Below are 26,209 nucleotides of genomic sequence, written 5' to 3' on the forward strand. Positions count from 1 at the left end.
CCAGAAGTTCTAGTCCCACTCTATGGGTGTCGTGGACACCCATGAGTGTGAATAATCCCTAGTTGGCCTATGGGCATGTCAGGCTTTAGGTCGCTCAAGATCCCGTGCGATGGCCACATGACCGTATTCCTTAGCAATTGTACATATATTTGCATTTGATTCAGTATATATATATATACAGCTGGACAAGGGATGCTAAGCTGAAGCTTCAGGCCTGTTTTGACAGCACAGATTGGTGGGTTTTTGAAACTTCTGATTTAGACGAACTGGCTGATGTAGTGACATCTTCCATCAGTTTTTGCGAGGACTTGCATGTGCCAATTAAAACATCTTGCACTTTTAACAACAACAAGCCATGGTTCAGTGCTCAGCTGAGGAAGCTCCGCTGGGCCAAGGAGCAGGCCTATAGCAGTGGAGATAGGGACCGTATAAACTGACCAGAAACTCCCTGACTCATGAGATTAGGCTGGCGAAAAAGCAGTTCTCCAACAGGCTGACAAACAATCTTTCAGCTAACGATCTGCGTCAGTTTGGAGAAGTATGCAAGTTATGACCTGTTGTAAGAAACCTCCTAACCCCACTGTCATGCGTCAGGCACTGGCAGATGAGCTGAACAGCTTTTATTGCAGATTTGAGAGGGAAGCCCCCAGTTTTAGTCTTACCCCTGACTTGGGTAAAGATACCCCCTCCCAGGCATTGAGGGTGGGTCCATGAGAGGTGGAAGACATGTTTAAAAGGGTCAAACATAGGAAAATGACAAGTCCGGATGGTGTGTCACCACCTGCCCTGAAGATCTGTGCTGTTCAGCTTGCTCCTATTTTTACCATGATCTTTAATTCCTCACTGGAGATGTGTAAGGTTCCCTCCTGCTTTAAACACTCAATAATTGTTCTGGTTCCCAAGAAATCAACTGTAAAAGAACTGAACAATTACAGGCCAATTGCATTAACATCGGTGGCCATGAAAGTGTTTGAGCTGCTGGTGCTGAACCACCCGAAAGAGGCGACTAATGGGCCCTACTCACTGGCCGACCCGCCGCCGAGCTGCCCGACGGCGGATACGGCCGACGAGCGACCCGGCGGCGGGGGGGGGGGGGGGCAGTGACGGGGAGAGTGAAGTTTCTTCACTCCCCCCGTCACGCGGCTGCATTGAAGTGCAGGCAAATATGGACGAGATCGTCCATATTGGCCTGCATGCACAGCCGACGGGAGACCAGCGATGAACGAGCGCGGGGACGCGCATCTTTCATCGCTGGAGTCTCCACACTGAAAGATATGAACGAGTTCTCGTTCATTTATGAACGAGATCGTTCATATCTTTCAAAAAATCGGCCAGTATGTAGGGCCTATAACACTCACTTGGATCCTTTGAAGTTCTCATACCGTGCAAACAGGAGTGTTGAGGATGCAGTCAATTTGGGGTTGCATTATATATTACAGCACTTGGATCAACCAGGCACCTATGTGAGGGTTTTATTTGTTGACTTTAGCTCAGCATTTAATACAATCGTCCCCAGTCTCCTGCAGTCCAAACTTCTCTCCCTAAGAGTTCCTGTATCAACATGCTCCTGGATTGCACATTTTTTGACAGCAAGGACACAGGTGGTGAAAGTAGGGAAGTTTTCATCCAGTGTGCGTTCGATCAGCACAGGGGCCCCCCAAGGATGTGTCCTCTCTCCCCTGCTTTTCTCTTTATAGACCAATGACTGTATTTTGGCTGAGCAATCGGTAAAAATCATAAAATTTGTAGACAATACTACCATAATTGGATTAAGCAAAGATGGAGATGAGGCTGCTTACAGAAGCGAGGTGGATCGGCTGTCACAGTGGTGCGGCAGGAACAACCTCGACCTAAATCCCCTTAAAACGGTTGATATGATGGTAGATTTTAGGAGGAAACCTGCTGCCATGCGCCCACTTGTGATAGCCGATAGCGTGGTGTCATGGGTTGATTTTTTTCTGGGGTCCACAATTTCCCATGATCTTTAATGGGGGCCAAATATAGGCTCCATTGTCAAGAAGGCACAACAGCGCTTGTTCTTCCTGAGGCTACTCAGGAAATTCAATATTTCACAGAAACTGCTGATTATCTTCTATACAGCCATTGTGGAGTCTGTTTTATGCTCTTCAATCATAGGGGCAGATGTATTAACTGGGAGAAGGCTTAAGGAAGTGATAAACCAGTGATATGTGTAAGGTGATAAAGGCACCAGCCAATCAGATCCACCATGTAAATTAACAGTTAAGATCTGATTGGCTGGTGCCTTTATCACCTTGCACATATCACTGGTTTATCACTTCCTTATGCCTTCTCCAGGTTAATACATCTGCCCCATAGTCTGGTATGGAGCTGCCAATGAGTGTGACAGACGAAGGCTACAGAGAGTGGTGAGGACCGCAGAAGAGATCGTTGGAGCCGTTCTCCCCGTTGTTCAGGACCTCTACCTGTCCAGAGTCAAGAAGCGTGCAGGGAAAATTGTGACAGACAAGCTGCACCCTATCACGTCCTGTTTGAAACACTTCCATCAGGGAGACGTTATAGATCCATTCTCGCCAAGTAGACCAGAACTAAAAAAAAGCTTCTTTCCACTAGCTGTCCACTTACTAAATTATGCATAACAAGTCTGGTGCAATGAACTGCTATGTAATTGTAAACTGTGTTTTATACTAATGTATGTTATGTGTGTATGTGTGTTTTGTTATTCCTTTTCCTTTTATGTTATTTGGCGAAGCATTGTAAACTGCAAACAATTCTTAGTATATGTGAGTATACATGGCCAATAAAGTTGATTCTGATTCTGATATATATGTAGATAAAGATTTATATCATAAATCAGTAACACATATTTATGAAAATCAAGAGTAAATTCACATTTTTATTTCTCTAACGTCCTAGAGGATGCTGGGACTCTGTAAGGACCATGGGGAATAGACGGGTTCCGCAGGAGATAGGGCACTTTAAGAAAGCTTTGGATTCTGGGTGTGCACTGGCTCCTCCCTCTATTTCCCTCCTCCAGACCTCAGTTTTACACTGTGCCCAGAGGAAGATGGGCGCACTGCAGGGAGCTCTCCTGAGTTCTTTGCATTAGAAAGCATTTTTGTTTGGATTTTTCTATTTTTACAGGGAGCACTGCTGGCAACAGGCTCCCTGCATCGAGGGACTGGGGAGAGAGGAGCAGACCTACTTAAATGATAGGATCTGCTTCCTCGGCTACTGGACACCATTAGCTCCAGAGGGGGTGAACACAGGTTCGTCCTGGGCGTCCACCCCCGGAGCCACGCCGCCGTTCTCCTCACAGAGCCAGAAGAACAGAAGCAAGAAGACGTCTCAGGCGGCAGAAGCCTTCAGCGGCTTCACTGAGGTAACGCACAGCACCGCAGCTGTGCGTCATTGCTCCACACACCTCACACACTCCGGTCACTGTATGGGTGCAGGGCGCAGGGGGGGGCGCCTTGGGCAGCAATAATAACACCTCAAAACATGGCAAAAAGATATATACATGTACAGCTGGGCACTGTACATGTATATAAAAGAGCCCCCACCATTTTTACACAAATTTGAGCGGGACCGAAGCCCGCCACCGAGAGGGCGGGGCTTCTCCCTCAGCACTCACCAGCGCCATTTTTCTCTCAACAGAACGCTGAGAGGAAGCTCCCCGGACTCTCCCCTGCTTACACACGGTGAAGGGGTGTTTAAAAGAGAGGGGGGGGGGCACATAATTGGCGGATAAGATATTATACAGCGCTGCTGGGGAAAAACATTTTGTGTTGGTCTCCAGGGTCATTGCGCTGGGGTGTGTGCTGGCATACTCTCTCTCTCTGTCTCTCCAAAGGGCCTTAAAGGGGATACTGTCTTCAGAAAAGAGTTTCCCTGTGTGTATGAAGTGTGTCAGTACGTGTGTGTCGACATGTTTGACGAGGAAGGCTCGCTTAATGTGGAGGGGGAGTGTTTGAATGTCAGGTCGCCGTCGGCAACGCCGACACCGGACTGGGTGGATATGCTGAATGTCTTAAATGCAAATGTGAATCTCCTGCATAAAAGGTTAGACAAGGCTGAGGCTAGGGATCAGTCAGGTAGCCAGACCGTGCCTGTCCCTGTGGCGCCAGGACCTTCAGGGTCTCAAAAGCGCCCCATATCCCAGGTCGCTGACACAGATACCGACACAGATACTGACTCTAGTGTCGACTATGAGGATGCAAAATTACAGCCGAAGGTGGCAAAGGGTATTCGATACATGATTATTGTCATAAAAGAGGTTTTGCATATCACTGAGGAACCCCCTGTCCCTGACACGAAGGTTCACATGTATAAAGGGAAAAAGCCTGAGGTCACGTTTCCGTCCTCATTTGAGCTAAGCGAATTGTGCGAAAAGGCTTGGGAGTCTCCGGATAGGAGACTACATGTTCCCAAAAGGATTCTTATGGCGTATCCTTTTCCACAGAAGGATAGGATACGATGGGAATCTTCGCCTAAAGTAGACACGCTTATCCAAGAAGGTGGCACTGCCTTCTCCGGATACTGCTTCCCTCAAGGATCCTGCTGATCGCAAACAGGAAATTACCATGAAGCACATTCACACATTCAGGAACTATCGTTAGACCGGCCATGGCGTTGGCCTGGGTTTGTAGTGCTGTCGTGGCATGGGCAGACTCCTTATCTACGGAGATTGACACCTTAGATAGGGATACCATTCTAATGACCATTGAGCATATCAGAGATGCTGCCTTGTATATGAGGGATGCTCAGAGAGACATTTGTTTACTAAGCTCCAGAATAAACGCTATGTCTATTTCTGCTAGGCGACTCTTGTGGACCCGACAGTGGACGGGAGACGCCGACTCAAAGAGGCATATGGAGTCATTGCCTTACAAGGGGGAGGAGTTGTTTGGAGAAGGCCTCTCGGACCTTGTCTCTACTGCTACGGCCGGTAAATCTAATTTTTTACCTTATGTTCCCCCGCAGCATGCTAAGAAGGTACCGCATTATCAAATGCAGTCCTTTCGTTCCAATAAAAGCAAGAAGGTACGAGGATTGTCCTTTGTTGCCAGAGGTAAAGGCAAGGGAAAAAAGCTGCACTTGGCTAGTTCCCAAGAGCAGAAGTCCTCCCCTACTTCCGCAAAGTCCACCGCATGACGCTGGGGCTTTCCGGGGGGGGGGTCAGATCAAGTGGGGGCACGTCTTCGTCTGTTCAGCCACGTCTGGGTTCTCTCACAGGTGGATCCCTGGGCAATAGAGATTGTTTCCCAGGGATACAGACTGGAATTCGAAGACATGCCTCCTTGCCGGTTTTTCAAATCGGCTCTGCCGGCTTCCCCGTCGGAGAGGGAGCTGGTGTTAGCTGCAATTCACAAATTGTACATTCAACAGGTGATAGTCAAAGTTCCTCATCTCCAGCAAGGAGAGAGTTATTATTCATCCCTGTTTGTGGTACCAAAACCGGACGGTTCGGTCAGACCCATTTTAAATCTGAAATCCCTGAACCTGTACTTGAAGAGGTTCAAGTTCAAAATGGAGTCGCTCAGAATGGTCATCGCCAGCCTGGAGGGAGAGGATTTGATGGTGTCCCTGGACATAAAGGATGCGTACCTTCATGTTCCGATTTTCCCTCCTCACCAGGCGTTCCTGAGATTTGCAGTACAGGACTGTCACTACCAATTTCAGACGTTGCCGTTTATTCTTTCCACGGCCCCGAGAATTTTCACCAAGGTAATGGCGGAAATGATGGTGCTCCTGCGCAGGCAGGGCGTCACAATTATCCCGTACTTGGACGATCTCCTCATAAAGGCGAGATCTCGGGAGAAGTTGCTGAACAGCGTGTCTCTGTCCGTGAAGACGTTGCAGAGGCACGGCTGGATTCTCAATTTACCGAAATCCCAGCTAGTCCCTGCAACGCGTCTGCCCTTTTTGGGCCTGATTCTAGACACAACCCAAAAAAGAGTTTTTCTTCCAGTGGAGAAGGCTCAGGAGCTCGTAGCTCTGGTCAGGAACCTATTGAAGCCAAAAAAGGTTTCAGTGCATCATTGCACGAGGGTTCTGGGGAAGATGGTGGCTTCATACGAGGCCATCCCCTTCGGCAGGTTCCATGCAAGGACCTTTCAATGGGACCTATTGGACAAATGGTCCGGGTCCCATCTACACATGCAAAAACGGATCACCCTGTCTCCCAGGGTGTCTCTCCTGTGGTGGCTGCGCAGTGCTCACCTCCTGGAGGGTCGCAGGTTCGGCATTCAGGACTGGGTCCTGGTGACCACGGACGCGAGCCTCCGAGGTTGGGGAGCTGTCGCACTAGGAAGAAATTTCCAGGGTCTCTGGTCAAGCCTAAAGACTGGTCTCCACATCAATGTCCTGGAGTTGAGGGCCATATACAACGCCCTACGCCAAGCGGAGGAATGGCTTCGGAACAAACCGGTTCTGATTCAGTCAGACAATGTCACAGCAGTGGCTCATGTAAACCGCCAAGGCGGCACAAGGAGCAGAGTGGCCATGGCAGAGGCGACTAGGATTTTACGCTGGGCGGAAGGCCATGTAAGCGCACTATCAGCAGTGTTCATCCCGGGGGTGGACAACTGGGAGGCGGACTTTCTCAGCAGGCACGACCTGCATCCGGGAGAGTGGGGACTTCATCAAGAAGTCTTCACACAGATCACGGATCGGTGGGGACTACCTCAGATAGACATGATGGCGTCCCGCCTCAACAAAGAGCTAAAGAGGTATTGCGCCAGGTCAAGAGACCCTCAGGCGGTTGCGGTAGACGCTCTGGTGACACCTTGGGTGTTCAGATCGGTCTATGTGTTTACTCCTCTACCTCTCATACCCAAGGTGTTGAGGATAATAAGAATAAGAAGGGCCAGAACAATCCTCATTGTTCCAGATTGGCCAAGGAGGACTTGGTATCCGGATCTGCAAGAGTTGCTCACAGAAGATCCGTGGCCTCTTCCTCTAAGGCAGGACCTGCTGCAGCAGGGGCCCTGTCTGTTCCAAGACTTACCGCGGCTGCGTTTGATGGCATGGCGGTTGAACGCCGGATCCTAGCGGAAAAAGGGATTCCCAGAGGAGGTCATTCCTACCCTGATCAAGGCTAGGAAGGACGTGACGTCGAAACATTATCACCGTATATGGCGAAAATATGTTTCTTGGTGTGAGGCCAGAACTGCTCCTACGGAGGAGTTCCAGTTGGGCCGTCTGCTTCACTTCCTTCAAACGGGAGTGAATTTGGGCCTAAAATTAGGGTCCATAAAGGTTCGAATTTCGGCCTTATCCATTTTCTTTCAAAGAGAATTGGCTTCTCTTCCTGAAGTACAGAATTTTGTGAAGGGCGTGCTGCATATTCAGCCTCCCTTTGTACCTCCGGTGGCGCCTTGGGACCTTAACGTGGTATTAAGTTTCCTCAAGTCACCTTGGTTTGAACCACTCAAAACAGTAGAGTTGAAATACCTCACTTGAAAAGTGGTCATGTTGTTGGCCTTAGCTTCTGCAAGGCGGGTTTCGGAATTGGCGGCTTTATCATATAAAAGCCCATACCTGATTTTTCACGTGGATAGGGCAGAGTTGAGGACTCGTCCTCAATTTCTGCACAAGGTGGTCTCATCTTTTCATATGAACCAACCTATTGTCGTGCCTGTGGCTACACGGGACTTGGGGGATTCCGAGTCCCTGGATGTGGTCAGGGCTTTGAAGATTTATGTGACCAGAACGGCTAGGATCAGGAAGACCGAAGCTCTGTTTGTTCTGTATGCGGCCAACAAGGTTGGCGCTCCTGCTTCAAAGCAGACTATTGCTCGCTGGATCTGTAACACGATTCAGCAGGCGCATTCTACGGCAGGATTGCCATTGCCTAAATCGGTTAAGGCTCATTCCACTAGGAAGGTGGGCTCTTCTTGGGCGGCTGCCCGAGGGGTCTCGGCACTACAACTGTGCCGAGCTGCTACTTGGTCGGGGTCAAACACCTTTGCAAAGTTCTATAAGTTTGATACCCTGGCTGAGGAGGACCTCCTGTTTGCTCAATCTGTGCTGCAGAGTCATCCTCACTCTCCCGCCCGTTTGGGAGCTTTGGTATAATCCCCATGGTCCATACGGAGTCCCCAGCATCCTCTAGGACGTTAGAGAAAATAAGATTTTAAACCTACCGGTAAATCTTTTTCTCGTAGTCCGTAGAGGATGCTGGGCGCCCGTCCCAAGTGCGGACTTCTTCTGCAAGACTTGTATTTTAGTTATTGCTTACATAAGGGTTATGTTATAGTTGATCGGGTTTGAACCGAGGCTATGTTATTGTTCATACTGTTAACTGGGTAGTTTATCACAAGTTATACGGTGTGATTGGTGTGGCTGGTATGAATCTTGCCCTTAGATTTACAAAAATCCTTTCCTCGTACTGTTCATCTCCTCTAGGCACAGTTTCTCTAACTGAGGTCTGGAGGAGGGACATAGAGGGAGGAGCCAGTGCACACCCAGAATCCAAAGCTTTCTTAAAGTGCCCTATCTCCTGCCGAGCCCGTCTATTCCCCATGGTCCTTACGGAGTCCCCAGCATCCTCTACGGACTACGAGAAATAGATTTACCGGTAAGTAAAATCTTATTTTCTCTAACGTCCTAGAGGATGCTGGGACTCCGTAAGGACCATGGGGATAGACGGGCTCCGCAGGAGACATGGGCACTTTAAGAAAGACTTTGGATCTGGGTGTGCACTGGCTCCTCCCTCTATGCCCCTCCTCCAGACCTCAGTGATACTGTGCCCAGTGGAGACTGGGTGCATTTCAGGGAGCTCTCCTGAGTTTCCTGTAAAGAAAGTATTTTAGTTAGGTTTTTTATGTTCAGGGAGCCTGCTGGCAACAGACTCCCTGCATCGAGGGACTGAGGAGAGAGAAACAGACCCATTTCTCTGAGTTTCAGGGCTCTATTTCTTAGGCTACTGGACACCATTAGCTCCAGAGGGATCGGTACGCAGGTCTCACCCTCGCCGTCCGTCCCAGAGCCGCGCCGCTGTCCTCCTCGCAGAGCCGGAAGATAGAAGCCGGGTGAGTATGAGAGGAAAAGACTTCAGAGGCGGCAGAAGACAGCTTGATCTTCATAGAGGTAATGCACAGCAGTGAAGCTGTGCGCCATTGCTCCCATTCACCTCACACACATCGGTCACTGTATGGGTGCAGGGCGCAGGGAGTGCGCCCTGGGCAGCAATATAAACCTCTCCTGTGGCAAATGTACATATATACATGTACAGCTGGGCACTGTACATGTATATAAAGAGCCCCCGCCATGTTTTTAAGAATTTTCTCCCTCAGCACTCACCAGCGCCATTTTTCTCCACAGCACCGCTGAGAGGAAGCTCCCCGGACTCTCCCCTACTTGATACCACTGTGAAAGAGGGTTTTAAAGTAGAGGGGGGGGGGGGGGGGGCACAGAATTGGCGCATATACATACTTGAAAAGCGCTACTGGGTAAACATTCTGTGTTTTTTCATGGGTCATATAGCGCTGGGGTGTGTGCTGGCATACTCTCTCTCTCTGTCTCTCCAAAGGGCCTGGTGGGGAACCTGTCTTCAGAAAAGAGCTTCCCTGTGTGTTTGTGGTGTGTCGGTACGCGTGTGTCGACATGTCTGAGGTTGAAGGCTCATCTAAGGAGGAGGGGAGTGTATGAATGTAAGGTCTCCGTCGGCAGCGCCGACACCTGACTGGATGGATATGTGGAATGTTTTAAGTGCTAATGTTAATTTATTGCACAAAAGATTAGACAAAGCTGAAGCTAGGGTACAGTCAGGGAGTCAACCCATGTCTGTCCCAATGTCGCCGGGACCTTTGGGGTCGCAGAAGCGCCCACTATCCCAAATAGTAGACACAGATACCGACACGGATTCAGACTCCAGTGTCGACTACGATGATGTAAAATTACATCCAAAAGTGGCTAAATGTATTCGATATATGATTATTGCAATAAAAGATGTTTTGCATATCACAGAGGAACCCCCTGTCCCTGACACGAGGGTACTCATGTATAAGGGAAAGAAACCTGAGGTCACCTTTCCCTCCTCACATGAGCTGAACGAATTATGCGAAAAAGCGTGGGAAACTCCAGACATAAAACTGCAGATTCCCAAAAGGATTCTTATGGCGTATCCTTTCCCGCCAAAGGACAGAATACGGTGGGAATCCTCCCCTAGGGTAGACAAGGCTTTGACACGCTTATCAAAAAAGATAGTGCTCCCACCCCAAGATACGGCTACCCTCAAGGATCCTGCTGACCGCAAGCAGGAGGTTACCTTGAAGTCCATTTACACACATTCTGGTACATTACTCAGACCGGCAATTGCGTCGGCCTGGGTTGGTAGTGCTGTAGCAGCATGGACAGATTCCATATCAGCGGAAATTGAGACCCTTGATAAGGATACCATTTTAATGACCCTAGGGCATATAAAAGATGCTGTCTTATATATGAGGGATGCTCAAAGAGACATTAGTTTACTGGGTTCCAGAATAAACGCTATGCCTATTTCTGCTAGGCGAGTCTTATGGACCCAACAGTGGACAGGTGATGCCGACTCAAAAAGGCATATGGAGTTTTTGCCTTACAAGGGTGAGGAATTGTTTGGAGAGGGCCTCTCGGACCTCGTCTCCACAGCTACGGCAGGTAAATCGAATTTTTTGCCTTATGTTCCCTCACAATCTAAGAAAGCGCCACATTATCAAATGCAGTCCTTTCGTTCAAATAAAAGCAAAAGAGTACGTGGATCGTCCTTTCTTGCCAGAGGTAAGGGCAGAGGGAAAAAGCTGCACAACACAGCTAGTTCCCAGGAACAGAAGTCCTCCCCGGCCTCTGCAAAATCCACCGCATGACGCTGGGGCTTCCCTGAGGGAGTCCGCTCCAGTGGGGGCACGTCTTCGACTTTTCAGCCACATCTGGGTTCACTCACAGGTGAATCCCTGGGCAATAGAAATTGTTTCCCAGGGATACAAGCTGGAATTCGAAGAGGTGCCTCCTCGCCGGTTTTTCAAATCGGCGCTACCGACTTCTCCCCTAGAAAGGGAGATACTGTTACATGCGATTCACAAATTGTGTCTTCAACAAGTGGTGGTCGAGGTTCCCCTGCTTCAAAGAGGGAAGGGGTACTACTCAACTCTATTTGTGGTCCCGAAACCGGACGGTTCGGTCAGACCCATTTTGAATTTAAAATCCCTGAACCATTACTTAAAACGGTTCAAATTCAAAATGGAATCGCTCAGAGTGGTCATCGCCAGCCTGGAAGGGGGGGAATTTATGGTATCTCTGAACATAAAGGATGCATACCTGCATGTTCCCATATATCCTCCTCATCAGGCGTACCTGAGATTTGCGGTACAGGATTGTCATTACCAATTTCAGACGTTGCCGTTTGGGCTTTCCACAGCCCCGAGAATTTTCACCAAGGTAATGGCGGAAATGATGGTGCTCCTGCGCAAGCAGGGTGTCACAATTATCCCGTACTTGGACGATCTCCTCATAAAAGCGAGATCACGGGAGAAGTTGCTGAACAGCGTATCACTTTCACTGAAGGTGTTACAGCGACACGGCTGGATTCTCAATATTCCAAAGTCGCAGCTGAATCCTACGACTCGTCTGCCCTTCTTGGGCATGATTCTGGACACAGACCAGAAAAGGTGTTTTCTTCCGATAGAAAAAGCGCAGGAACTCATGACTCTAGTCAAGAACCTGTTGAAGCCAAAACAAGTGTCAGTACATCATTGCACTCAAGTCCTGGGAAAAATGGTGGCGACGTACGAAGCCATTCCCTTCGGCAGGTTCCATGCAAGGACTTTCCAATGGGACCTATTGGACAAATGGTCTGGGTCACATCTGCAAATGCATCAGCGGATCACCCTGTTCCCCAGGGCCAGGGTATCTCTCCTGTGGTGGCTGCAGAGTGCTCACCTTCTAGAGGGCCGCAGGTTCGGCATTCAGGATTGGATCCTGGTGACCACGGACACGAGCCTCCGAGGTTGGGGAGCAGTCACACAGGGAAGAAATTTCCAAGGCCTTTGGTCAAGTCAAGAGACTTGTCTTCACATCAACATCCTGGAACTAAGGGCCATATACAACGCCCTACGTCAAGCGGAGACCTTACTTCGCGACCGACCAGTTCTGATCCAGTCAGACAACGTCACCGCAGTAGCTCATGTAAACCGCCAGGGCGGCACAAGGAGCAGAGTGGCGATGGCGGAAGCCACCAGAATTCTTCGTTGGGCGGAGAATCATGTAAGCGCACTGTCAGCAGTGCTCATTCCGGGAGTGGACAACTGGGAAGCAGACTTCCTCAGCAGACACGACCTGCATCCGGGAGAGTGGGGACTTCATCAGGAAGTCTTCGCACAGATTGCAAGTCGGTGGGGACTGCCCCAAATAGACATGATGGCGTCCTGTCTCAACAAAAAGCTACAAAGGTATTGCGCCAGGTCAAGAGATCCTCAGGCGGTAGCTGTGGACGCCCTAGTGACACCGTGGGTGTTCCAGTCGGTCTATGTATTTCCTCCTCTTCCTCTCATACCCAAGGTGTTGAGACTAAGAAAAAGAGGAGTGAGAACACTACTCATTGTTCCGGATTGGCCACGAAGGACCTGTTATCCGGATCTGCAGGAAATGCTCACAGAAGATCCGTGGCCTCTTCCTCTAAGACAGGACCTGTTGCAACACGGTCCCTGTCTGTTCCAAGACTTACCGCGGCTGCGTTTGACGGCATGGCGGTTGAACGCCGGATCCTAGCGGAAAAAGGTATTCTGGATGAGGTCATTCCTATGCTAATAAAGGCTAGGAAGGACGTGACATCTAAACATTATCACCGAATATGGCGAAAATATGTTTCTTGGTGTGAGGCAAGGAATGCTCCTACGGAAGAATTCCATCTAGGCCGTTTTCTTCACTTCCTACAAACTGGAGTGAATTTGGGCCTAAAATTAGGCTCCATTAAAGTTCAGATTTCGGCCTTATCCATTTTCTTTCAAAAGGAATTGGCCTCTCTACCTGAAGTACAGACTTTTGTGAAGGGAGTACTGCATATTCAGCCTCCTTTTGTACCTCCGTTGGCACCTTGGGACCTTAACATGGTGTTAAGTTTCCTTAAGTCACATTGGTTTGAACCACTTAGAACAGTGGAGTTGAAATATCTCACTTGGAAGGTGGTCATGTTGTTAGCCTTCCAAGTGAGGAAGGTGGTCATGTTGTTAGCCTTGGCTTCGGCTAGGCGAGTTTCGGAATTAGCGGCTTTATCACATAAAAGCCCCTATCTGGTTTTCCATATGGATAGAGCGGAATTGCGGACCCGTCCTCAATTCCTACCTAAGGTGGTCTCATCCTTTCATATGAACCAACCTATTGTCGTGCCTGTGGCTACACGTGACTTGGAGGATTCCGAGTCCCTGGATGTGGTCAGGGCTTTGAAAATTTACGTGGCCAGAACGGCTAGGATCAGAAAAACAGAAGCACTGTTTGTCCTGTATGCAGCCAACAAGGTCTGCGGCCCTGCTTCAAAGCAGACTATTGCTCGCTGGATCTGTAACACGATTCAGCAGGCGCATTCTACGGCAGGATTGCCGTTGCCAGAATCGGTTAAGGCCCATTCCACTAGGAAGGTGGGCTCGTCTTGGGCGGCTGTCCGAGGGGTCTCGGCACTACAGCTGTGCCGAGCTGCTACTTGGTCGGGGTCAAACACCTTTTCAAAGTTCTATAAGTTTGATACCCTGGCTGAGGAGGACCTCCTGTTTGCTCAATCGGTGCTGCAGTCATCCGCACTCTCCCGCCCGTTTGGGAGCTTTGGTATAATCCCCATGGTCCTTACGGAGTCCCAGCATCCTCTAGGACGTTAGAGAAAATAAGATTTTAAACCTACCGGTAAATCTTTTTCTCGTAGTCCGTAGAGGATGCTGGGCGCCCGACCCAAGTGCGGACTACTTCTGCAAGACTTGTATATAGTTTTGCTTACATAAGGGTTATGTTATAGTTTTCATCGGTCTTGGACTGTGTTTTCATACTGTTAACTGGTTAGTATATCACAAGTTATACGGTGTGATTGGTGTGGCTGGTATGAATCTTGCCCTTGGATTAACTAAAATCCTTTCCTCGTACTGTCCGTCTCCTCTAGGCACAGTTTCTCTAACTGAGGTCTGGAGGAGGGGCATAGAGGGAGGAGCCAGTGCACTCCCAGATCCAAAGTCTTTCTTAAAGTGCCCATGTCTCCTGTGGAGCCCGTCTATCCCCATGGTCCTTACGGAGTCCCAGCATCCTCTACGGACTACGAGAAAAATAAGAATTTACTCACCGGTAATTCTATTTCTCGTAGTCCGTAGTGGAGGCTGGGGACTCCGTAAGGACCATGGGGACTGGGCACTCTAAAGAAAGATTAGGTACTATCTGGTGTGCACTGGCTCCTCCCTCTATGCCCCTCCTCCAGACCTCAGTTAGGGAAACTGTGCTTGGAAGAGCTGACATTACAAGGAAAGGATTTTGGAATCCAGGGTAAGACACATACCAGCCACACCAATCACACCGTACAACTCGTGATAACCTTACCCGGTTAACAGTATGAACAACAACTGAGCATCACTCAGCGGATGGCTCATAACAATAACCCTTTATTAAGCAATAACTATATACACGTATTGCAGAAAGTCCGCACGTGGGACGGGCGCCCAGCATCCACTACGGACTACGAGAAATAGAATTACCGGTGAGTAAATGAACAAACAGTATCAGTCAACGACTGATCTTAACTGTAACATAACCCTTATGTAAGCAAGAACTATATACAAGTCATGCAGAAATATGTCCGCACTGGGACGGGCGCCCAGCATCCTCTACGGACTAGGAGAAAAAGATTTACCGGTAGGTTTAAAATCTTATTTTCTCTTAAATCCTTGAGGATGCTGGGGACTCCGTAAGGACCATGGGGATTATACCAAAGCTCCCAAACGGGCGGGAGAGTGCGGATGACTCTGCAGCACCGAATGAGTAAACACAAGGTCCTCCTCAGCCAGGGTATCAAACTTGTAGAACTTTGCAAAAGTGTTTGTACCCGACCAAGTAGCCGCTCGGCAAAGCTGTAAAGCCGAGACCCCTCGGGCAGCCGCCCAAGAAGAGCCCACCTTCCTTGTGGAATGGGCTTTCACTGATTTTGGATGCGGCAATGCAGCCGCAGAATGAGCCAGCTGAATCGTGCTACAGATCCAGCGAGCAATAGTTTGCTTTGAAGCAGGAGCACCCAGCTTATTGGGTGCATACAGAATAAACAGCGAGTCAGTCTTCCTGACTCCAGCCGTTCTGGAAACATATATTTTCAAAGCCCGGACTACGTCCAGCAACTTGGAGACCTCCAAGTCCCGAGTAGCCGCAGGGACCACAATAGGTTGGTTTAAATGAAACGATGATACCACCTTTGGGAGAAATTGGGGACGAGTCCGCAATTCTGCCCTGTCCATATGGAAGATCAAATAAGAGCTTTTACATGACAAAGCCGCCAATTCTGATACACGCCTCGCCGATGCTAAGGCCAACAGCATGACCACTTTCCACGTGAGATACTTTAGTTCCACGGTCTTAAGTGGTTCAAACCAGTGGTATTTCAGGAAATCCAACACAACGTTAAGATCCCAAGGTGCCACTGGTGGCACAAAAGGGGGCTGAATATGCAGCACTCCCTTTACAAACGTCTGAACCTCAGGCAGTGAAGCCAGTTCTTTTTGAAAGAAAATGGATAGGGACGAAATCTGGACCTTTATGGACCCTAATTTCAGGCCCATAGTCACACCTGACTGTAGGAAGTGCAGAAATCGACCCAGCTGGAATTCCTCTGTAGTGGCCATCCTGGCCTCACACCAAGCAACATATCTTCGCCATATACGGTGATAATGCTTAGCTGTTACATCCTTCCTAGCCTTTATCAGCGTAGGAATCACTTCATCCGGGATGCCCTTTTCCGTTAGGATCCGGCGTTCAACCGCCATGCCGTCAAACGCAGCCGCGGTAAGTCTTGGAACAGACAGGGCCCCTGTTGCAACAAGTCCTGTCTGAGAGGCAGAGGCCATGGGTCCTCTGTGATCATCTCTTGTATTTCTGGGTACCAAGTCCTTCTTGGCCAATCCGGAACGATGAGTATTGTTCTCACTCCTCTTTTTCTTACTATTCTCAGTACCTTGGGTATGAGAGGAAGAGGAGGGAACACATATACCGACTGGAACACCCAGGGTGTCACTAGCGCATCCACAGCTATCGCCTGAGGGTCCCTTGACCTGGCGCAATATCTTTTCAGCTTTTTGCTGAGGCGGGACGCCATCATGTCCACCTGTGGCAGTTCCCATCGATTTGCAATCTGTGTGAAGACTTCTTGATGAAGTCCCCACTCTCCCGGGTGGAGGTCGTGTCTGCTGAGGAAGTCTGCTTCCCAGTTGTCCACTCCCGGAATGAACACTGCTGACAGTGCTTGTACGTAAATCTCCGCCCAACGAAGAATCTTTGTGGCTTCTGCCATCGCCACCCTGCTTCTTGTGCCGCCCTGGCGGTTTACATGGGCGACCGCCGTGATGTTGTCTGACTGAATCAGCACTGGTTGGTCTCGAAGCAGGGGCTCCGCTTGACTCAGGGCGTTGTATATGGCCCTTAGTTCCAGTATATTTATGTGCAGACAAGTCTCCTGACTTGACCACAGCCCTTGGAAGTTTCTTCCCTGAGTGACTGCCCCCCATCCGCGGAGGCTTGCATCCGTGGTCACCAGAACCCAGTCCTGTATGCCGAACCTGCGGCCCTCGAGAAGATGAGCACTCTGCAGCCACCACAGAAGAGACACCCTGGCCCTCGGGGACAGGGTGATCAGCCGATGCATCTGAAGATGCGATCCGGACCACTTGTCCAACAGATCCCACTGAAAGATCCTCGCATGGAACCTGCCGAAGGGAATGGCTGCGTATGAGCAGGGCCGGTGCAAGGTCTCTATGCACCCTAGGCAAATCTCCAGTTTAGAGCCCCATAACCTGCAACCCCCCCCCCCCCCCCCCCGCCTCAGGGAAGATACAGGTGGCCACTAGGTGGACTAGGGTATATTGCTTTATTATACATATGCAGAAAAAAGAACCAACACTCATGGATTTTTAAAGTGAAAAGTATATTTTTGTGACTTTGTTCACATTATACAGTACTTTTAATTTAAAATCCTTGAGTGATGACCGTTCATTCTGCCTATGTATACATGCTAGCTGGCATGTTGGCAATTGTATAGGACACTGAGGCCAATTTAAATTTTCTTTGCTGAGTGCTGGAATAATCTAATCTATCTATCTATCTTGTATACATTGCATCTGTATATGGGGTCTGGTGGGATATTTAATTTGCATGTGTATACATACATACAGTATTATATACATATATACATATATTTGTATGCTCCTTATTGTGTTCCATCCTCCCATCTGTAAGTTGATTACTAAACCCCCCCCCCCCCCCTCCATATGTACTGTATTGTACCCCAGTGCCTGTGTTTCCCTATTATGCTGTTTACAAGAGCAAACCACCCACCAGGCTGTAAGATGTGTACTGCCTGTGGTCCTGCAGAAACCCCCATGGGTTACTTACCTAATAGTTGTTTCCTTGTTTTCCCTCATAATTGGTACGGCTCCTCTTACAGGCGGCAGCAGCATTACAGCGACGCTGCAGGTGCAGACATGTAGTCAGGTGCTGCTTGCTGCTGGAGAGTTGGGATCCAGGGGCCTGCATCAGGACTATGAGGAGCGGCCGTGGGGGCACCCCTTTGGGATCCATAGTTACATCCGCATCCTATGTGCCTTCATATGACATAATGTTACACTTGTTAGCACGGAGGAAGCGCTGAGGCACTCTGTGGTACAGCCTGATGGTGACGGCTGCACCTAATTAGACCCGCAGCAGCAGCCAGCGCAGTGTAAGGAGGAGGCCGCACACAGAGTCATCCTTCAGTTTTTTGCTAGATGAATTTAGTGGCGCCCCCAGGAGCCGGCGCCCCTAGGCAGCCGCCTAAAGCTGCCTAATGGTAGAGCCGGCCCTGCGTATGAGGCCACCATCTTTCCCAGGACTCGCGTGCAGTGATGCACCGACACCTGTTTTGGTTTTAGGAGGTCCCTGACCAGAGTCACTAACTCCTGGGCCTTCTCCTCCGGGAGAAACACCTTCTTCTGTTCTGTGTCCAGAATCATACCCAGGAAGGGCAGACGCGTCGTAGGAATCAGCTGCGACTTTGGTATATTCAGAATCCAGCCGTGCTGTTGCAACACTTCCTGAGAGTGTGCTACGCTGATCAACAACTGCTCCCTGGACCTCGCCCTTATGAGGAGATCGTCCAAGTACGGGATAACCGTAACTCCTTGCTTCCGAAGGAGTACCATCATTTCGGCCATTACCTTGGTAAATACTCTCGGTGCCGTGGACAGACCAAACGGCAACGTCTGGAATTGGTAATGACAGTCCTGTACCACAAACCTGAGGTACTCCTGGTGAGGTGGATAAATGGGGACATGCAAGTAAGCATCCTTGATGTCCAGAGATACCATAAAATCCCCCTCTTCCAGGCTTGCAATGACCGCTCTGAGCGATTCCATTTTGAACTTGAATTTTTTCATATAAATGTTCAAGGATTTTAAATTCAGAATGGGTCTTACCGAACCGTCCGGTTTCGGTACCACAAACAGTGTGGAATAGTAACCCCTTCCCTGTTGAAGGAGGGGGACCATTATTATAACTTGCTGGAGGTACAGCTTGTGAATTGCCGCCAGGACTACCTCCCTTTCCGTGGGGGAAGCTGGCAAGGCTGATTTTAGGTAACGGTGAGGGGGAGTCACTTCGAACTCCAGCTTGTATCCCTGAGATACAATTTGTATAGCCCAAGGATCCACCTGTGAGCGAACCCACTGGTTGCTGAATTTTCGGAGACGCGCCCCCACCGCTCCTGGCTCCGCCTGTGGAGCCCCAGCGTCATGCGGTGGACTTAGTGGAAGCCGGGGAGGACTTTTGTTCCTGGGAACTAGCTGCATGGTGCAGCCTCTTTCCTCTACCCCTGCCTCTGGCAAGAAAGGATGCACCTTCTTGCTTCTCTGAGAACGAAAGGACTGCATTTGATAATACGGTGCTTTCTTAGGCTGTGAGGAAACCTGAGGCAAGAAAGTCGACTTTCCAGCTGTCGCTGTGGACACAAGGTCCGAGAGGCCGTCCCCAAACAATTCCTCACCCTTATAAGGCAAAACCCTCCATGTGTTTTTTAGAATCGGCATCCCCTGTCCATTGCCGAGTCCATAAGACCCTCCTGGCAGAAATGGACATTGCATTAATTCTAGAGCCCAGCAGGCAAATGTCCCTCTGGGCATCCCGCATATATGAGACGGCGTCTTTTATATGGCCCAGTGTTAGCAAGACAGTATCCCTGTCCAGGGCATCTATGTCCTCTGACAGAGTATCTGTCCATGCTGCTACAGCGCTACACATCCAGGCTGAAGCAATAGCTGGTCTCAGTAGAGTACCAGAGTGTGTATACACTGACTTCAAGATAGCTTCCTGCTTCCTATCCGCAGGATCCTTTAGGGCGGCCGTATCCTGAGACGGCAGGGCCACCTTCTTAGATAAGCGTGTCAGCGCCTTGTCTACCCTAGGGGAGGATTCCCAACGTAACCTGTCCGTTGGCGGGAAAGGGTACGCCAGCAGTCATTTTTTGGAAATCACCACTTTCTTATCAGGGGAACTCCACGCTTCTTCACATAACTCATTTAATTCATGTGACGGGGGAAAAGTCACTGCCTGCTTTTTCTCCCCAAACATATACACCCTCTTGTCAGGGACAGGGTTAACCTCTGAAATGTGCAATACATCTTTCATTGCAATAATCATGTAGCGGATGGCCTTGATCATCTTAGGCTGTAATTGTGCCTCATCATCGTCGACACTGGAGTCGGACTCCGTGTCGGCATCTGTGTCAACCATCTGAGATAGTGGGCGTTTATGAGACCCTGACGGCCTCTGAGTCGCCTGGGCAGGCCCGGGTTGAGACCCCGGCTGTCCCAAGGCTGCAGCGTCATCAAACCTTTTATGCAAGGAGCTTACATTATCATTTAAGACCTTCCACATATCCATCCAATCAGGTGTCGGCCCCGACGGCGGCGACACCACATTTATCCGCACTTGCTCCGCCTCCATGTAACCCTCCTCATCAAACATGTCGACACAGCCGTACCGACACACAGCAGACACACAAGGAATGCTCTGACTGAGGACAGGACCCCACAAAGGCCTTTGGGGAGACAGAGAGAGAGTATGCCAGCACACACCACAGCGCTATATAACCCAGGGATATTCACTATAATAAGTGATTACCCAATAGCTGCCGATTTTATGTCTTTTGCGCCTAAATTTATGTGCCCCCCCCCCTCTCTTTTTTACCCTTCTTGTACCTGGATACTGCAGGGGAGAGCCTGGGGAGCGTCCTTCCAGCAGAGCTGTGAAGAGAAAATGGCGCTGGTGTGCTGAGGAAGAAGGCTCCGCCCCCTCAGCGGCGGGCTTCTGTCCCGCTTCTGTGTGAAAAAAATGGCGGGGGTTTTTACATATATACAGTGCCTGACTGTATATATGTATGTTATGCCAAAAAGGTACTTCAATTGCTGCCCAGGGCGCCCCCCCCCCCCCCAGCGCCCTGCACCCTACAGTGACCGGAGTGTGAAAGTGTGCTGGGAGCAATGGCGCACAGCTGCGGTGCTGTGCGCTACCTTAAATGAAGACAGGAGTCTTCAGCCGCCGTTTTCGCCGTCTTCAAGCTTCTGTTCTTCTGGCTCTGCGAGGGGGACGGCGGCGCGGCTCCGGGAACGGACGATCTAGGACACATGCCTGTGTTCGAACCCTCTGGAGCTAATGGTGTCCAGTAGCCTAAGAAGCGCAACCTAGCTGTAGACAGGTAGGTTTGCTTCTCTCCCCTCAGTCCCTCGTAGCAGTGAGTCTGTTGCCAGCAGAAGCTCACTGAAAATAAAAAACCTAACAAATACTTTCTTTTACTAGCAGGCTCAGGAGAGCCCACTAGGAGCACCCAGCTCTGGCCGGGCACAGATTCTAACTGAGGTCTGGAGGAGGGGCATAGAGGGAGGAGCCAGTGCACACCAGATAGTACCTAATCTTTCTTCAGAGTGCCCAGTCTCCTGCGGAGCCCGTCTATTCCCCATGGTCCTTACGGAGTCCCCAGCATCCACTAGGACGTTCGAAAAAAGATTTACCGGTAGGTTTAAAATCTTATTTTTTTTGTCCACTTTATAGAACCACGGATGCAAATAAAGAGTTTTGGGCTGGATTTATTGATTTATACCAGGCCAGTGAGTGCTTGTGGCGTGTTGGCACAAGGGATTACGCCAATGGAGCCAAGAAAAATCTGGCATACCAGAAATTGGCTAGGTACAGCCTCGCCCAAGATAGTGGCACCGACGTCAAGTGGGTGAATAAGAAGATACAGAATTTGAGGACTGTATTTCAGAAAGAGCACAAGAAATACAAAGAATCCCAATGTTCTAGAGCGGGGGCACATGAAGTTAAGAAGCCAACATTATTGTATTACGACTTAATGAAGTTTGTATTGGATGAAGAGGTTTCAGGGCACTTTAAGAAAGACTTTGGATCTGGGTGTGCACTGGCTCCTCCCTCTATGCCTCTCCTCCAGACCTCAGTTTGATACTGTGCCCAGTGGAGACTGGGTGCATTTCAGGGAGCTCTCCTGAGTTTCCTGTAAAGAAAGTATTTTAGTTAGGTTTTTTATGTTCAGGGAGCCTGCTGGCAACAGACTCCCTGCATCGAGGGACTGAGGAGAGAGAAACAGACCCACTTCTCTGAGTTTCAGGGCTCTGTTTCTTAGGCTACTGGACACCATTAGCTCCAGAGGGATCGGTACGCAGGTCTCACCCTCGCCTTCCGTCCCAGAGCCGCGCTGCTGTCCTCCTCGCAGAGCCGGAAGATAGAAGCCAGGTGAGTATGAGAGGAAAAGACTTCAGAGGCGGCAGAAGACAGCTTGATCTTCATAGAGGTAACGCACAGCAGTGAAGCTGTGCGCCATTGCTCCCATTCACCTCGCACACATCAGTCACTGTAAAGGTGCAGGGCGCAGGGGGGCGCCCTTGGCAGCAATATAAACCTCTTCTGTGGCAAATGTACATATATACATGTACAGCTGGGCACTGTACATGTATATAAAGAGCCCCCGCCATGTTTTTAAGAATTTTAAGCGGGACAGAAGCCCACAGCACCGCTGAGAGGAAGCTCCCCGGACTCTCCCCTGCTTGATACCACGGTGAAAGAGGGTTTTAAAGTAGAGGGGGGGGGGGGGGCACAGAATTGGCGCATATACATACTTGAAAAGCGCTACTGGGTAAACATTCTGTGTTTTTTCATGGGTCATATAGCGCTGGGGTGTGTGCTGGCATACTCTCTCTCTGTCTCTCCAAAGGGCCTGGTGGGGAACCTGTCTTCAGAAAAGAGCTTCCCTGTGTGTGTGTGGTGTGTCGGTACGCGTGTGTCGACATGTCTGAGGTTGAAGGCTCACCTAAGGAGGAGGGGAGTGTATGAATGTAAGGTCTCCGTCGGCAGCGCCGAAACCTGACTGGATGGATATGTGGAATGTTTTAAGTGCTAATGTTAATTTATTGCACAAAAGATTAGACAAAGCTGAAGCTAGGGTACAGTCAGGGAGTCAACCCATGTCTATCCCAATGTCGCCGGGACCTTCGGGGTCTCAGAAGCGCCCACTATCCCAAATAGTAGACACAGATACCGACACGGATTCAGACTCCAGTGTCGACTACGATGATGCAAAATTACAGCCAAAAGTGGCTAAATGTATTCGATATATGATTATTGCAATAAAAGATGTTTTGCATATCACAGAGGAACCCCCTGTCCCTGACACGAGGGTACTCATGTATAAGGGAAAGAAACCTGAGGTCACCTTTCCCTCCTCACATGAGCTGAACGAATTATGCGAAAAAGCGTGGGAAACTCCAGACAAAAAACTGCAGATTCCCAAAAGGATTCTTATGGCGTATCCTTTCCCGCCAAAGGACAGAATACGGTGGGAATCCTCCCCTAGGGTAGACAAGGCTTTGACACGCTTATCAAAAAAGATAGCGCTCCCACCCCAAGATACGGCTACCCTCAAGGATCCTGCTGACCGCAAGCAGGAGGTTACCTTGAAGTCCATTTACACACATTCTGGTACGTTACTCAGACCGGCAATTGCGTCGGCCTGGGTTTGTAGTGCTGTAGCAGCATGGACAGATTCCTTATCAGCGGATATTGAGACCCTTGATAAGGATACCATTTTAATGACCCTAGGGCATATAAAAGATGCTGTCTTATATATGAGGGATGCTCAAAGAGACATTAGTTTACTGGGTTCCAGAATAAACGCTATGCCTATTTCTGCTAGGCGAGTCTTATGGACCCAACAGTGGACAGGTGATGCCGACTCAAAAAGGCATATGGAGTTTTTGCCTTACAAGGGTGAGGAATTGTTTGGAGAGGGACTCTCGGACCTCGTCTCCACAGCTACGGCAGGTAAATCGAATTTTTTGCCTTATGTTCCCTCACAATCTAAGAAAGCGCCTCATTATCAAATGCAGTCCTTTCGTTCAAATAAAAGCAAAAGAGTACGTGGATCGTCCTTTCTTGCCAGAGGTAAGGGCAGAGGGAAAAAGCTGCACAACACAGCTAGTTCCCAGGAACAGAAGTTCTCCCCGGCCTCTGCAAAATCCACCGCATGATGCTGGGGCTCCCATGAGGGAGTCCGCTCCAGTGGGGGCACGTCTTCGACTTTTCAGCCACATCTGGGTTCACTCACAGGTGGATCCCTGGGCAATAGAAATTGTTTCCCAGGGATACAAGCTGGAATTCGAAGAGGTGCCTCCTCGCCGGTTTTTCAAATCGGCGCTACCGACTTCTCCCCTAGAAAGGGAGATAGTGTTACATGCGATTCACAAATTGTGTCTTCAACAAGTGGTGGTCAAGGTTCCCCTGCTTCAAAGAGGGAAGGGGTACTACTCAACTCTGTTTGTGGTCCCGAAACCGAACGGTTCGGTCAGACCCATTTTGAATTTAAAATCCCTGAACCTTTACTTAAAACGGTTCAAATTCAAAATCGAATTGCTCAGAGTGGTCATCGCCAGCCTGGAGGGGGGGGGTTTATGGTATCTCTGAACATAAAGGATGCATACCTGCATGTTCCCATATATCCTCCTCATCAGGCGTACCTGAGATTTGCGGTACAGGATTGTCATTACCAATTTCAGACGTTGCCGTTTGGGCTTTCCACGGCCCCGAGAATTTTCACCAAGGTAATGGCGGAAATGATGGTGCTCCTGCGCAAGCAGGGTGTCACAATTATCCCGTACTTGGACGATCTCCTCATAAAAGCGAGATCACGGGAGAAGTTGCTGAACAGCGTATCACTTTCACTGAAGGTGTTACAGCGACACGGCTGGATTCTCAATATTCCAAAGTCGCAGCTGAATCCTACGACTCGTCTGCCCTTCTTGGGCATGATTCTGGACACAGACGAGAAAAGGGTTTTTCTTCCGATAGAAAAAGCGCAGGAACTCATGACTCTAGTCAAGAACCTGTTGAAGCCAAAACAAGTGTCAGTACATCATTGCACTCAAGTCCTGGGAAAAATGGTGGCGACGTACGAAGCCATTCCCTTCGGCAGGTTCCATGCAAGGACTTTCCAATGGGACCTATTGGACAAATGGTCCGGGTCACATCTGCAAATGCATCAGCGGATCACCCTGTCCCCCAGGGCCAGGGTATCTCTCCTGTGGTGGCTGCAGAGTGCTCACCTTCTAGAGGGCCGCAGGTTCGGCATTCAGGATTGGATCCTGGTGACCACGGACACGAGCCTCCGAGGTTGGGGAGCAGTCACACAGGGAAGAAATTTCCAAGGCCATTGGTCAAGTCAAGAGACTTGTCTTCACATCAACATCCTGGAACTAAGGGCCATATACAACGCCCTACGTCAAGCGGAGACCTTACTTCGCGACCGACCAGTTCTGATCCAGTCAGACAACGTCACCGCAGTAGCTCATGTAAACCGCCAGGGCGGCACAAGGAGCAGAGTGGCGATGGCGGAAGCCACCAGAATTCTTCGCCGGGCGGAGATCATGTAAGCGCACTGTCAGCAGTATTCATTCCGGGAGTGGACAACTGGGAAGCAGACTTCCTCAGCAGACACGACCTGCATCCGGGAGAGTGGGGACTTCATCAGGAAGTCTTCGCACAGATTGCAAGTCGGTGGGGACTGCCCCAAATAGACATGATGGCGTCCCGTCTCAACAAAAAGCTACAAAGGTATTGCGCCAGGTCAAGAGATCCTCAGGCGGTAGCTGTGGACGCCTTAGTGACACCGTGGGTGTTCCAGTCGGTCTATGTATTTCCTCCTCTTCCTCTCATACCCAAGGTGTTGAGACTAATAAGAAAAAGAGGAGTGAGAACAATACTCATTGTTTCGGATTGGCCACGAAGGACCTGTTATCCGGATCTGCAGGAAATGCTCACAGAAGATCCGTGGCCTCTTCCTCTAATACAGGACCTGTTGCAACACGGTCCCTGTCTGTTCCAAGACTTACCGCGGCTGCGTTTGACGGCATGGCGGTTAAACGCCGGATCCTAGCGGAAAAAGGTATTCCGGATGAGGTCATTCCTATGCTAATAAAGGCTAGGAAGGATGTGACATCTAAACATTATCACAGAATATGGCGAAAATTATCACAGAACAGTGGAGTTGAAATATCTCACTTGGAAGGTGGTCATGTTGTTAGCCTTGACTTCGGCTAGGCGAGTTTCGGAATTAGCGGCTTTATCACATAAAAGCCCCTATCTGGTTTTCCATATGGATAGAGCGGAATTGCGGACCCGTCCGCAATTCCTACCTAAGGTGGTCTCATCCTTTCATATGAACCAACCTATTGTCGTGCCTGTGGCTACACGTGACTTGGAGGATTCCGAGTCCCTGGATGTGGTCAGGGCTTTGAAAATTTACGTGGCCAGAACGGCTAGGATCAGAAAAACAGAAGCACTGTTTGTCCTGTATGCAGCCAACAAGGTCTGCGGCCCTGCTTCAAAGCAGACTATTGCTCGCTGGATCTGTAACACGATTCAGCAGGCGCATTCTACGGCAGGATTGCCGTTGCCAGAATCGGTTAAGGCCCATTCCACTAGGAAG

The sequence above is a fragment of the Pseudophryne corroboree genome, chromosome 7 (genome assembly GCF_028390025.1).
Source record: "Pseudophryne corroboree isolate aPseCor3 chromosome 7, aPseCor3.hap2, whole genome shotgun sequence".
Classification (NCBI taxonomy): Eukaryota; Metazoa; Chordata; class Amphibia; order Anura; family Myobatrachidae; genus Pseudophryne; species Pseudophryne corroboree.